Source organism: Ranitomeya variabilis, chromosome 1, assembly GCF_051348905.1.
Source record: "Ranitomeya variabilis isolate aRanVar5 chromosome 1, aRanVar5.hap1, whole genome shotgun sequence".
In the NCBI taxonomy this organism is placed as follows: domain Eukaryota; kingdom Metazoa; phylum Chordata; class Amphibia; order Anura; family Dendrobatidae; genus Ranitomeya; species Ranitomeya variabilis.
Genome location: NC_135232.1, coordinates 1,158,060,001 through 1,158,072,698, shown reverse-complemented (window position 1 = coordinate 1,158,072,698; position 12,698 = coordinate 1,158,060,001). Strand labels below are relative to the sequence as shown.

At 46.6% G+C, this 12,698-nt stretch overlaps 1 protein-coding gene across 4 annotated transcripts in view; it reads right to left on the bottom strand.

Annotated features, from left to right (window-relative positions):
* Positions 1-12,698, bottom strand: part of HSPA12B (heat shock protein family A (Hsp70) member 12B) — a 143,413-nt gene that overhangs the window by 60,893 nt on the left and 69,822 nt on the right. The gene's annotated exons all lie outside the window — the stretch shown is intronic.

Here is a 12,698-nt window from a genome sequence, read left to right as displayed (position 1 = left end):
CATAGGCCACTTCAGAATCGTCCAATGTTTCCTCTTAGCCATTGGGTGTTTTTAGCTGTGTGTTTTGGGTCATTATCCTGTTGTAAGACCCATGACCTGCACCTGAGACCAAGCTTTCTGACACTGGGCAGCACATTTATCTCTAGAATCCCTTGATAGTCTTGAGATTTCATTGTACCCTGCACAGATTCTAGACACCCTGTGCCAGATGCAGCAAAGCAGCCCCAGAACATAACAAAGCCTCCTCCATGTTTCACAGTAGGGACAGTGTTCTTTTCTTGATAGGCTTCATTTTTCCGTCTGTGAACATAGAGCTGATGCGCCTTGCCAAAAAGTTCTATTTTTTGTCTCATCTGTCCATAGGACATTCTCCCAGAAGCTTTGTTGCTTGTCAACATGTAGTTTGGCAAATTCCAATTTGGCTTTTTTATGATTTTTTTTCAACAATGGTGTCCTCCTTGGTCGTCTCCTATGAAGTCCATTTTGGCTCATACAGCGACGGATGGTGCGTGTTATGGACCTGGTGGTTAGGTGCACCTGGAATGACCTGATGGTTAAACTAAAGACAGGACAAGCTCTGGGAAGTGGGAACTCTGCTGACCGCAAATCCTAATCCTAACACACACACAAGAAATAGCTGTGGAGCGTACCTAACTCTCCCTAGACGCCTCTTCACAGCCTAAGAGCTAACTACCCCTAAAGATAGGAAAATAAGCCTTACCTTTCCTCAGAGAAATTCCCCAAAGGTAAAGGCAGCCCCCCACATATATTAACTGAGTTAAGAGGAAAGTCACAAACACAGGGATGAAACAGGTTTCAGCAAAGGAGGCCAGACTTGCTAGATAGATTGAGGATAGTAAAGGGATCTATGCGGTCAGCACAAAAAACTACCAAAAGCCACGCAGAGTGTGCAAAAAGACCCCCGCACCGACTCACGATGCGGAGGTGCCACTCTGCAACCCAGAGCTTCCAGCTAGCAAGGCAATATCATGTTAGCAAGCTGGACAGAACTTAGCAAGTACTAAGAAACATTCAGTACACAAATGAACAATGAATGAACCAGCAGGGACTTAGCTTATGCTGGAGTAGACAGGTCATCAGAAAGATCCGAGAGAGATCTAAACCAGTACCGATACATTGACAGCTGGCATGGAGTAATGATCTGAGTGGAGTTAAATAGAGAAGCCAGCCTAGCCGCAAACGAGGGCAGCTGAGGACACAACCTCAGAACCAGCAGTTCCACTCACAGCCACCAGAGGGAGTCCACAAACAGAACTCGCCGAAGTACCATTCATGACCACAGGAGGGAGTTCGAGAACGGAATTCACAACAGTACCCCCCCCTTGAGGAGGGGTCACCGAACCCTCACCAGAGCCCCCAGGCCGATCAGGACGAGCCAAATGAAAGGCACGAACCAACTCGGCCGCATGGACATCGGAGGCAAAAACCCAGGAATTATCCTCCTGACCATAGCCCTTCCATTTGACCAGGTACTGAAGTTTCCGTCTCGAAACACGAGAATCTAAAATCTTCTCCACCACATACTCCAACTCCCCCTCGACCAACACCGGAGCAGGAGGGTCAGCGGAGGGAACCATAGGCCAAACGAAACGACACAGGATTGAGAATTTCAGAAATCTTATAAGGACCAATGAAACGAGGCTTAAACTTAGGAGAAGAAACCTTCATAGGGACATGACGAGACGACAACCAAACCAAATCCCCAACACGAAGTCGGGGACCAACACAGCGACGGCGGTTGGCGAAACGTTGAGCCTTCTCCTGGGACAATGTCAAATTGTACACTACATGAGTCCACATTTGCTGCAACCTGTCCACCACGGAATCCACACCAGGACAGTCCGAAGGCTCAACCTGCCCTGAAGAAAAACGAGGATGAAAACCAGAATTTCAAAAAAAAGGCGAAACCAAAGTAGCCGAACTGGCCCGATTATTAAGGGCGAACTCAGCTAATGGCAAGAAGGTCACCCAATCATCCTGATCAGCAGAAACAAAGCATCTCAGATAGGTCTCCAAAGTCTGATTAGTGTTGTGAACTCTATTTTTAGGCTCCCTCTAGTGGTCACAAGCGGTACTGTGTAGTGTTGTCTTTCTGCAGGTTGGCTGTATCAGCTGGTTCGTTATCCTTGGTTGGTTTCCTATTTAGCTCACCTGGATACTCAGTTCCTTGCCTGCTATCAATGTATTCAGTGCTCTTCAGATTCCTTGTGATTACCTTGCTCCCAGCCTCTCCAAGACAAGCTAAGTTTTTGTCCGTTAATTTTTTGATTATCAGCATTCATCGTGTTTCTTGTCCAGCTTGCTAAGATGTGATCTCCTCACTTGCTGGTTGCTCTAGGGGACTGAGTTTCTCCCCCCACACCGTTATTTGGTGCGGGGGTTCTTGAATCTCAGTGTGGATATTTTGTAAGGGTTTTTTACTGACCGCACAGACCCCTTTACTATTTTCTGCTATCTAGTATTAGTGGGCCTCATTTGCTTAATCTGTTTTCACCCCTGTGTATGTGCCTTCCTCTTACCTCACCGTTATTATTTGTTGGGGGCTTCTATATCTTTGGGGATTATTTCTCTGGAGGCAAGAGAGGTCTTTCTTTCTCTCTAGGGGTAGTTAGTTCCTCAGGCTGGCTCGAGACGTCTAGGATTTTTTTAGGCACGTTCACCGGCTACTTCTAGTGTGTTTGGATAGGTTCACATTTGCGGTCAGTCCAGTTTGCCACCTCCTTAGAGCTTGTCCTATGTTTGTTACTTAGCTGGATTAATTCGTGATCCTCAACCACTAAGGATCATAACAGATTAGTTTGTTCGGTTTGGCCATTTGTCTGAGGATGGAAAGCAAAAGAAAAAGACAAATCAATGCCCATCTTAGCACAAAAGGACCGCCAAAACCTTGAAACAAACTGGGAACCTCTGTCCGACACGATGTTCTCCGGAATGCCATGCAAACGAACCACATGCTGAAAAAATAGTGGAACCAAATCAGAGGAGGAAGGTAATTTAGGCAAGGGTACCAAATGGACCATCTTAGAGAAGCGATCACAAACCACCCAGATGACCGACATCCTTTGAGAAACAGGGAGATCTGAAATAAAATCCATGGAAACATGCGTCCAAGGCCTTTTTGGGACTGGCAAGGGCAAAAGTAACCCACTGGCACGAGAACAGCAGGGCTTGGCCCGAGCACAAGTCCCACAGGACTGCACAAAAGAACGCACATCCCGTGACAAGGAAGGCCACCAAAAGGACCTAGCCACCAAATCTCTGGTACCAAAAATCCCAGGATGACCAGCCAACACCGAACAATGAACCTCAGAGATAACTCTACTAGTCCATCTATCAGGGACAAACAGTTTCTCTGATGGACAACGGTCAGGTCTATCAGCCTGAAACTCCTGCAGCGCCCGCCGCAAATCAGGTGAGATGGCAGACAGAATTACCCCCTCTTTGAGAATACCAGCTGGCTCAGAAACTCCCGGGGAATCAGGCACAAAACTCCTTGAAAGGGCATCGGCCTTCACATTCTTAGAACCCGGAAGGTAAGAAACCACAAAATCGAAACGGGAAAAAAACAGCGACCATCGAGCCTGTCTAGGATTCAACCGCTTAGCAGACTCGAGATAAGTCAGATTCTTGTGATCCGTCAAGACCACCACGCGATGCTTGGCTCCCTCAAGCCAATGTCGCAACTCCTCGAACGCCCACTTCATAGCCAACAACTCCCGATTGCCAACATCATAATTACGCTCAGCAGGCGCAAACTTTCTAGAAAAGAAAGCACATGGCTTCATCACAGAGCCATCAGAATATCTTTGAGACAAAACAGCCCCTGCTCCAATCTCAGAAGCATCAACCTCGACCTGAAAAGGGAGCAAAACATCTGGCTGACACAACACAGGGGCCGAAGAGAAACGACGTTTCAACTCCCGAAAAGCCTCAACGGCCGCAGAGGACCAATTCACCACATCAGCACCTTTCTTGGTCAAATCAGTCAATGGTTTAACAACACTAGAAAAATTAGCGATGAAGCGACGGTAAAAATTAGCAAAGCCCAGGAATTTCTGAAGGCTCTTTACAGATGTAGGCTGAGTCCAATCATAAATGGCCTGAACTTTAACAGGATCCATCTCAATAGTAGATGGGGAAAAAATGAAGCCCAAAAAGGAAACCTTCTGAACTCCGAAGAGACATTTAGACCCCTTCACAAACAAAGAATTAGCACGAAGAACCTGGAACACCATTCTGACCTGCTTCACATGAGACTCCCAATCATCCGAAAAGCCCAAAATATCATCCAAATACACAATAATGAATCTGTCCAAATACTTTCGGAAGATGTCATGCATAAAGGACTGAAACACAGATGGAGCATTAGAAAGCCCGAATGGCATCACCAGGTACTCAAAATGGCCCTCGGGCGTATTAAATGCTGTTTTCCATTCATCGCCTTGTTTAATACGCACGAGATTATACGCCCCTCGAAGGTCTATCTTGGTGAACCAACTAGCCCCCTTAATCTGAGCAAACAAATCAGACAGTAGATGCAAAGGTGTCATGAATCCCCAATGGCTAGGGATAGCACAGGATGAGCAAAGTATAATAAATATCGGACGAGCTCTAGGGTGATGGAACCTGGGCTGACCGCTGCCCTACGCCTGACAAACGCAACTAGGGATAGCCAGGGAGCGTGCCTACGTTGGTTCTAGACGCCACGCACCAGCCTAAGAGCTAACTAGTACTGCAGAGAAAACAAAGACCTCACTTGCCTCCAGAGGAATTAACCCCAAAGATATAGTTGCCCCCCACATGTATTGACGGTGAAATGAGAGGAAGGCACACACATAGAGATGATGTATATAGCTTTAGCAAATAGAGGCCCGCTGAAAACTAGAAAGCAGAATGACACAAAAGGGGACTGAGCGGTCAGCAAAAAACCCTAATCAAAAAAACCATCCTGAGATTACAAGAACCCATGTGCCAACTCATGGCACATGGGGAGAACCTCAGTCCACTAGAGCAACCAGCTAACAAAGAGACATTCTAAGCAAGCTGGACAAAAAACCAAACAACTGAAAATCAGCACTTAGCTTATCCTGAAAGATCTGGGAGCAGGTAGGCAGGAACCAAACAGAGCACATCTGAACACATTGATAGCCGGCAAGGGAAATGACAGAGAGGCCAGGTAAAATAGGAAACACCCAGCCTCTGATGGACAGATGGAAACCAAAGGCCGCAACCCACCAAAGTCACCCAGTACCAGCAGTAACCACCAGAGGGAGCCCGCAAACAGAATCCACAACAGTACCCCCCCCTTGAGGAGGGGTCACCGAACCCTCACGAGAACCCCCAGGGCGATCAGGGTGAGCTCTATGGAAGGCGCGGACCAAATCAGTCGCATGAACATCGGAGGCGACCACCCAGGAATTGTCCTCCTGACCATAACCCTTCCACTTAACCAAATACTGGAGTTTGCGTCTGGAAACACGAGAATCCAAGATCTTTTCAACAACATACTCCAATTCTCCCTCCACCAGCACCGGAGCAGGAGGCTCGACGGAAGGAACAACAGGCACCTCATACCTCCGCAACAACGACCGATGGAACACATTATGAATAGCGAACGATGCTGGGAGATCCAAACGGAAAGATACAGGGTTAAGAATCTCCGAGATCCTATAAGGACCGATGAACCGAGGCTTGAACTTAGGAGAAGAGACCTTCATAGGGACAAAACGAGAAGACAACCACACCAAGTCCCCAACAAGAAGTCGGGGACCCACGCGGCGACGGCGATTAGCAAACTGCTGAGTCCTCTCCTGAGATAACTTCAAATTGTCCACCACCTGATTCCAAATGTGATGTAGCCTGTCCACCACCACGTCCACTCCAGGACAATCCGAAGACTCCACCTGACCAGAGGAAAAACGAGGATGAAACCCCGAATTACAAAAAAAAGGAGAGACCAACGTGGCCGAACTAGTCCGATTATTAAGAGCAAATTCGGCCAGTGGCAAAAAAGCAACCCAGTCATCCTGATCAGCAGAAACAAAACACCTCAAATAAGTTTCCATGGTCTGATTAGTTCGCTCCGTCTGGCCATTCGTCTGAGGATGGAATGCAGACGAGAAAGACAAATCAATGCCCATCTTGGCACAAAACGTCCGCCAAAATCTAGACACAAACTGGGATCCCCTGTCAGAAACGATATTCTCCGGAATCCCATGCAAACGAACCACGTTCTGAAAAAACAAAGGAACCAACTCAGAGGAGGAGGGCAACTTAGGCAAGGGCACCAAATGAACCATCTTAGAAAAGCGGTCACACACAACCCAGATAACGGACATTTTCTGTGAAACCGGGAGATCAGAAATAAAATCCATGGAAATGTGCGTCCAAGGCCTCTTCGGGATGGGCAAGGATAACAACAACCCACTAGCCCGTGAACAGCAAGGCTTAGCTCGAGCACACACTTCACAAGACTGCACAAAGGTACGCACATCCCTAGACAAGGAAGGCCACCAAAAAGACCTGGCCACCAAGTCTCTTGTACCAAATATTCCAGGATGACCAGCCAACACAGAAGAATGGACCTCGGAGATGACTCTACTGGTCCAATCATCCGGAACAAACAGTCTTTCTGGTGGACATCGATCCAGTTTATCCACCTGAAACTCCTGCAATGCGCGTCGCAAGTCTGGGGATACGGCGGACAATATTACCCCATCCCTAAGGATACCAGCAGGCCCAGTGTCTCCAGGGGAGTCAGGCACAAAACTCCTGGAAAGAGCATCTGCCTTCACATTCTTTGAACCTGGCAGGTATGAAACCACGAAATTGAAACGAGAAAAAAATAACGACCAACGAGCCTGTCTAGGATTCAAACGCCTGGCAGACTCAAGGTAAGTGAGATTCTTGTGATCAGTCAAGACCACCACGCGATGTTTAGCACCCTCAAGCCAATGACGCCACTCCTCAAATGCCCACTTCATGGCCAAAAGCTCCCGATTACCCACATCATAATTGCGCTCGGCGGGCGAGAATTTTCTAGAGAAGAAAGCACATGGCTTCATCACCGAGCCATTAGAACTTCTCTGTGACAAAACCGCCCCCGCTCCAATCTCGGAAGCATCAACCTCCACCTGGAAAGGAAGTGAAACATCTGGTTGACACAACACAGGAGCAGAAGAAAACCGGCGCTTAAGTTCCCGAAAGGCCTCCACAGCCGCAGGAGACCAATCAGCAACATCAGCACCCTTTTTAGTCAAATCAGTCAAAGGTTTAACAATACTGGAAAAATTAGCAATGAACCGACGATAAAAATTAGCAAACCCCAAGAACTTCTGAAGGCTCTTAACAGATGTAGGTTGTGTCCAGTCACAAATAGCCTGAACCTTAACGGGATCCATCTCAATAGTAGAAGGAGAAAAAATGTACCCCAAAAAAGAAATCTTCTGGACTCCGAAGAGACACTTTGAGCCCTTCACAAACAGAGAATTGGCCCGCAAAACTTGAAACACCTTCCTGACCTGTAGAACATGAGACTCCCAGTCATCAGAAAACACCAAAATATCATCCAAATACACAATCATAAACTTATCCAGATATTCACGGAAAATATTGTGCATAAAGGACTGAAAGACTGACGGAGCATTGGAGAGTCCAAAAGGCATTACCAAATACTCAAAATGGCCCTCAGGCGTATTAAATGCGGTTTTCCACTCATCACCCTGTTTTATCCGCACCAGATTATACGCACCACGAAGATCTATTTTAGTGAACCACCTAGCCCCCTTAATGCGAGCAAACAAATCAGTAAATAATGGCAATGGATACTGGTATTTGACTGTAATCTTATTCAGAAGGCGATAATCTATACAAGGCCTCAGGGAACCATCTTTTTTTGCCACGAAAAAAAAACCTGCTCCCAGAGGGGACGAAGATGGACGAATATGTCCCTTTTCCAAGGACTCCTTAATATAATTCCGCATAGCAGTATGCTCTGGCAGTGACAGATTAAATAAACGACCCTTAGGGAACTTACTGCCAGGAATCAATTCTATAGCACAGTCACACTCTCTATGGGGAGGGAGCGAATTGAGCTTAGGCTCCTCAAAAACATCCCTATAATCCGACAAAAACGCAGGGATCTCCGAAGGAGTAGATGAAGCTATAGAAATCGGAGGTGCATCATCATGAACCCCGTGACATCCCCAGCTTAGCACAGACATTGTTTTCCAGTCCAGGACAGGATTATGAGTTTGTAACCATGGCAGACCAAGCACTAGTACATCATGTAAATTATACAGTACAAGGAAGCGAATCACCTCCTGATGAACGGGAGTCATGCGCATGGTCACTTGTGTCCAATACTGCGGTTTATTCATAGCCAATGGTGTAGAATCAATTCCTTTCAGAGGAATAGGAACTTCCAGAGGCTCTAGACTAAAACCGCAGCGTTTAGCAAATGACCAATCCATAAGACTCAGGGCAGCGCCTGAATCCACATAGGCATCGACGGAAATGGAAGACAGTGAAAAAATCAGAGTCACAGACAAAATGAACTTAGACTGCAGAGTATCAATGGCAAAAGATTTATCAACCCTTTTTGTGCGTTTAGAGCATGCTGATATAACATGAGCTGAATCACCACAATAAAAACACAAACCATTTTTCCGCCTATAATTTTGCCGTTCACTTCTGGACTGAATTCTATCACATTGCATAGTCTCAGGTGCCTGTTCAGAAGACACCGCCAACTGGTGCACGGGTTTGCGCTCCCGTGAACGCCGATCAATCTGAATGGCCATAGCCATAGACTCATTCAGACCTGTAGGCGCAGGGAACCCCACCATAATATCCTTAATGGCCTCAGAAAGACCATTTCTGAAGTTTGCAGCCAGGGCGCACTCATTCCACTGAGTAAGCACCGACCATTTCCGAAATTTCTGACAATATATTTCCGCTTCATCATGCCCCTGAGAGAGGGCTAATAAAGCCTTTTCAGCCTGAATCTCTAGGTTAGGTTCCTCATAGAGCAATCCCAATGCCAGAAAAAACGCATCCACACTGAGCAATGCAGGATCCCCTGGTGCCAATGCAAATGCCCAATTCTGAGGGTCGCCCCGTAGGAACGATATAACAATCTTGACCTGTTGAGCAGGGTCTCCAGAGGAGCGAGATTTCAAAGAGAGAAACAATTTACAATTGTTCCTGAAATTCAGGAAGGTAGATCTATCTCCAGAAAAAAACTCTGGAATAGGAATTCTAGGTTCAGACATGGGAGTGTGAACAACGAAATCCTGTATGTTTTGAACCTTTGCCGCGAGATTACTCAGGCTGGAAGCCAAACTCTGGACATCCATGATAAACAGCTAAGATCAGAGCCATTCAAGGGTTAAGAGGAGGTAAGAAGCAGCTAGACAGCAATTAAGGGCTAGGCAGCAAAACTCTGAAGGAAAAAAAAAAAAAAAAAAATTTTCCTTGAACACTTCTTTTTCTCCTGCTTCAGCCCAAACAATTAACACTTTGTGGGCCGGCTATACTGTCATGAATCCCCAATGGCTAGGGATAGCACAGGATGAGCAAAGTATAATAAATATCGGACGAGCTCTAGGGTGATGGAACCTGGGCTGACCGCTGCCCTACGCCTGACAAACGCAACTAGAGATAGCCAGGGAGCGTGCCTACGTTGGTTCTAGACGCCACGCACCAGCCTAAGAGCTAACTAGTACTGCAGAGAAAACAAAGACCTCACTTGCCTCCAGAGGAATTAACCCCAAAGATATAGTTGCCCCCCACATGTATTGACGGTGAAATGAGAGGAAGGCACACACATAGAGATGATGTATATAGCTTTAGCAAATAGAGGCCCGCTGAAAACTAGAAAGCAGAATGACACAAAAGGGGACTGAGCGGTCAGCAAAAAACCCTAATCAAAAAAACCATCCTGAGATTACAAGAACCCATGTGCCAACTCATGGCACATGGGGAGAACCTCAGTCCACTAGAGCAACCAGCTAACAAAGAGACATTCTAAGCAAGCTGGACAAAAAACCAAACAACTGAAAATCAGCACTTAGCTTATCCTGAAAGATCTGGGAGCAGGTAGGCAGGAACCAAACAGAGCACATCTGAACACATTGATAGCCAGCAAGGGAAATGACAGAGAGGCCAGGTAAAATAGGAAACACCCAGCCTCTGATGGACAGATGGAAACCAAAGGCCGCAACCCACCAAAGTCACCCAGTACCAGCAGTAACCACCAGAGGGAGCCCGCAAACAGAATCCACAACACAAAGGGTACTGAAATTTGACCGTGATTTTATTGAGAAGGCGGTAATCTATACAGGGTCTCAGAGAACCATCCTTCTTGGCCACAAAAAAGAACCCTGCTCCCAACGGTGACGACGGGCGAATATGCCCTTTCTCCAAGGACTCCTTTATATAACTCCGCATAGCGGCGTGTTCCGGCACAGATAAATTGAAAAGCCGTCCCTTAGGAAATTTACTACCAGGAATCAAATTAATACCACAATCACAATCCCTATGAGGAGGAAGGGCACTGGATTTGGGCTCATCAAATACATCTCGGTAATCCGACAAAAACTCAGGGATTTCAGAAGGAGTAGAAGGAGAAATTGACAACAACGGAACGTCACCATGTACCCCTTGACAACCCCAACTGGACACAGACATTGATTTCCAATCCAATACTGGATTATGGACCTGTAGCCATGGCAAACCCAACACGACCACATCATGCAAATTATGCAACACCAAAAAGCGAACATCTTCCTGATGTGCAGGAGCCATGCACATGGTCAACTGAGTCCAGTACTGAGGTTTATTCTTGGCCAAAGGCGTAGCATCAATTCCCCTTAATGGAATAGGATACTGCAAGGGCTCCAAGAAAAAACCACAGCGCCTGGCAAACTCCAAGTCCATCAAATTCAGGGCAGCGCCTGAATCCACAAATGCCATAACAGAATAGGACGACAAAGAGCAAATCAGAGTAACAGACAAAAGAAATTTAGGCTGTACAGTACCAATGGTGACGGACCTAGCGAACCGCTTAGTGCGCTTAGGAAAATCAGAGATAGCATGAGTGGAGTCACCACAGTAAAAACACAGCCCATTCTGACGTCTGTGTTCTTGCCGTTCAGCTCTGGTCAAAGTCCTATCGCATTGCATAGGCTCAGGCCTCTGCTCAGAAGACACCGCCAAATGGCGCACAACCTTGCGTTCACGCAAGCGCCGATCGATCTGAATGGCCAAGGACATTGATTCATTCAGACCAGCAGGCGTGGGAAACCCCACCATAACATCCTTAAGGGCTTCAGAAAGACCCTTTCTGAAAATTGCTGCAAGGGCACACTCATTCCATTGAGTAAGCACAGACCACTTTCTAAACTTCTGGCAATATACCTCCGCTTCATCCTGACCTTGACACAAAGACAGCAGGATTTTCTCTGCCTGATCCACAGAGTTAGGTTCGTCATAAAGCAATCCAAGCGCCAGAAAAAACGCATCTACATTAAGCAGTCCAGGATCTCCTGGCGCAAGGGAGAATGCCCAGTCTTGAGGGTCGCCACGTAGCAAAGAAATAATGATTTTTACTTGCTGAATGGGGTCACCAGAAGAGCGGGGTTTCAAAGCAAGAAACAGTTTACAATTATTTTTGAAATTCAGAAATTTTGATCTATCTCCAAAAAACAAATCAGGAATTGGAATTCTAGGCTCTAACGTAGGATTCTGAACTACATAATCTTGAATGCTTTGTACCCTCACAGCGAGGCGATCAACACAAGAGGACAGACCTTGAATGTCCATATCTACACCTGAGTCCTGAACCACCCAGAGGTTAAGGGGAAAAGAAAGACAAAAAACACTGCAGAGAAAAAAAATGGTCTCAGAACTTCTCTTATCCCTCTTTTGAGATGCATTAACACTTTGTTGGCCAGCTGTACTGTTATGGACCTGGTGGTTAGTTGCACCTGGAATGACCTGATGAGTAAACTAGAAATCGGGACTAGCTCTGGGGAAGTGGGAACTCTGCTGACCGCAAATCCTAATCCTAACACACACACTAGAAATAGCTGTGGAGCGTACCTGACTCTGCCTAGACGCCTCTTCACAGCCTAAGAGCTAACTACCCCTAAAGATAGAAAATAAGCCTTACCTTGCCTCAGAGAAATTCCCCAAAGGTAAAGGCAGCCCCCCACATATATTAACTGAGTTAAGAGGAAAGTCACAAACACAGGGATGAAACAGGTTTCAGCAAAGGAGGCCAGACTTACTAGATAGATTGAGGATAGTAAAGGGATCTATGCGGTCAGCACAAAAAACTACCAAAAGCCACGCAGAGTGTGCAAAAAGACCCCCGCACCGACTCACGATGCGGAGGTGCCACTCTGCAACCCAGAGCTTCCAGCTAGCAAGGCAATATCATGTTAGCAAGCTGGACAGAACATAGCAAGTACTAAGAAACATATTCAGTACACAAATGAACAATGAATGAACCAGCAGGGACAGCTTATGCTGGAGTAGACAGGTCATCAGAAAGATCCGAGAGAGATCTAAACCAGTACCGATACATTGACAGCTGGCATGGAGTAATGATCTGAGTGGAGTTAAATAGAGAAGCCAGCCTAGCTGCAAACGAGGGCAGCTGAGGACACAACCTC